Here is a 2,647-nt window from a genome sequence, read left to right as displayed (position 1 = left end):
GCAGGCCCCTATTGTCCAGGGTGGTATAGGGTGGGGCTCAAATTTATTCTGCAGGAGGCTGGAAGTCTCTGAAGGTACGTTGGTTTGTAAGGTTTGGCCTCCAAAATGCCAATTGGACTCTCTGGGAAGTCTCTCCAGAAGTGTACAGGTCTCCAGCACAGACTTAAGGCTCCAAGAGGCCTCGTTTTCAATCAAATGTTTGTTCACTCATTCCAATTTTACTGGGTACCTTCTAAGTGCCAGGCCCTGTCTCAGGTGCTAGAGGTTCCCAGGATGGAGGGAATAGCCAGACATAGATCCTCTAGTCTGTCCTAGGGATAAACTTTAAGTGAGACTTAATAATATGGTGGGGTAAACCAGGGTCCACAGCAGAGACACCCTGCCCAGGCCAGAAACTGAGACAGGGGATGAGCAGGAATGAGGTCAACCAAGTGGCCAAAGAATGCTGTGGGCAGAAGTGTCACACCTGGGAAGGCTTGAAAGGCTTGAGGGGAGCTGGCAGATGCCTGGCATGTTTGTAGGAACTTAAAGAGGTTCCCTGTGGCTGGGGTCACGTGCAAAGAGAAACTGGAGTAAAGATGTGACGGTATGTGTTGAGAGAAGTGGAGGGTGGGGGCCAAGCTGGGCAGGTCAGGATGAATGAGAGGTCCTCGCCCACCTGCCCCCCTCCCAGCAGCAGTGGGAAGTCGGGGGCAGAGCACTGAGCAGGGCGGGATCACAGGTAGATTTCAGTTTGGAAGTTAACTTTGGCTGCTGCCTCACAAAGACTGGGTCAGCAGAGGACAGGGCCCCATGGCCCCCTGCAGGCCACAGTGGTGTTATGGGAGAAGGTTCTCAGAAGACAAGGCCCCAAAAGACTAGGGGGATGTGCAGGGTAGGGGCTGGCACCTCACCCTCAGACTGACAGGAGGCAAGGGGACTTGGCCCTGGAGGAGCCTGGGAGCAGCAGCAGCTGTTGCTCCTCGTGAGGGTTCAGGCAGTCCACAGCTGTGGTGGGTCTTCAGGATTTGAGGTCAAAGACCTCTGAAAGGCAGGGCTGTGGTGGGCCAGCAGGGCTATCGGCCAGGGAAGGGGGGAGTCGTGGCAGTTCAGCGGGATGCAGTGTCCTACTCTGATCCAGCTGTCTGGGAACAGCTGCTGGCCCGGAAGAAGGAGGGAACCCAGGCAGCAGCAGGTGAGGAAGCTCCCTGGCTGCTGGGCTGTGGGAACGGAGGTTGAGAGCCAGTGGGGGGTGGGAGGGCATTGGGAGAGAGGCAGCATCTGCTGCCAATGGACCAGCCTGGCTCCAGTGCATTCTTTTTCTTTTTTTTTTGGCTGTGCCCCGCAGCTTGTGCAATCTTAGTTCCCCCACCAGGGATCGAACTCGCACCCTCGGCAGTGAGAGCGCAGGGTCCTAACCACTGGACCGCCAGGGAAATCCCAGGCTCCAGTGCTTTCAGAGGCAACTGAAATTCCTCTGGGAAGGAAAGACTGGGGTGAGGATGGGGGTGGGGAGACTAGGGAGGGAGCCAAGTACTTTTCTCTGTGTTCCAGTGGTTTCCCCCAAAGACCATTCTCCTGGGCTGCACTGCCTCCTCAGGACCCCTCTAGAGCCCTCCCCCACCCTAGTGGGGTTGTTGGTTTTTATCCCTCTCACCTACTCTTCAGCTCTCCTTATCTGCACCTGTGTCCTGGCCCTTCTAGGAAGGAAAGTAGACAACCCGACGCCTTTTGGAAAGCTCTGGCCCATTGGGTCATAGAGGGAAAGGGGTTTTCCCAAGGTCCCAGTCAGTCAGAGGCAGGCACAGGGGCCCCTGCCTGTGTACAGCTAGCCCTTGGGGCCTCAACCCTAGGTACCCACTATAAGAGCAACTAGGCCTGGTACGCCCCCAGGAACTGCCTCCTGAGAACTGGGAATTGATGGGACTTACTTAGTCCCAGTGGTTGTAGGTGCAGTAAAGAGGCCTGTGGGCTCCCGCTTCTCTGCCCACCTCAACACCAGGGCCTCAGCACCATCACCATTGACCCAATTGCTGAGGGTCTCAGGCAGCAGGGCGAGTACAAGGAAGTTTCAGGCAGAGGGAGGGTACGGGGTCAGCTGAGGCCAGTCTTCCTTCTTGGGGGCCCCAGCATGAGACGAGCAGCTGCTCAGCCCTGCTTTGAGGCCCAGACTATCCCCTTCAGGAGCAGCCTTCCCTCCACCCTGATGTCCCCACCTTTGTATTGTTCCAGCTGCCACATCCCCACATGTGCTTGGGGGCACAGAGATGGGATGGGAATGAAGAGATGAAATGTTTCTTTTTACCTTTGCTGTAAAAATTCTCCATGGATCATGAATGGGTCTTTGTATGGCTCTTAGGACATGTTAGTGCCTCTGCAAAGAGCCACGACCATGCTTGTAGCCAGTGGTGCCCACACCCAGAGGTCCAGAGCCCTGGCTTCCAGCTGGGGTCTCTCTTACCTCAAGAGCCCAGTCCCCAGTCTGTCCTGTTCCAGGCCTTCTATTTTTTTTTTTTTTAATATTTATTTATTTGGCTGCGCCGTGTCTTAGTTGTGGTGTGCAGGATCTTTTTAGTTGCGTCATGCGGGATCTAGTTCCCTGACCAGGGATCGAACCTGGGCCCCCTGCATTGGGAGTGCAGAGTCTTAACCACTGGACCACCAGGGA

General features: G+C 55.6%; 1 non-coding gene across 1 annotated transcript; it reads right to left on the bottom strand.

The window, feature by feature from the left end:
• Window positions 1-2,574: 2,574 nt before the first annotated feature.
• Window positions 2,575-2,647, bottom strand: TRNAG-CCC (transfer RNA glycine (anticodon CCC)). The gene has a single exon. It is a non-coding gene; the product is annotated as a tRNA-Gly (tRNA).

Source organism: Eschrichtius robustus, chromosome 12, assembly GCF_028021215.1.
Source record: "Eschrichtius robustus isolate mEscRob2 chromosome 12, mEscRob2.pri, whole genome shotgun sequence".
NCBI lineage: Eukaryota > Metazoa > Chordata > Mammalia > Artiodactyla > Eschrichtiidae > Eschrichtius > Eschrichtius robustus.
The sequence above is the reverse complement of the archived record's forward strand: the minus strand, read 5'-3'. Positions and strand labels throughout refer to the sequence as shown.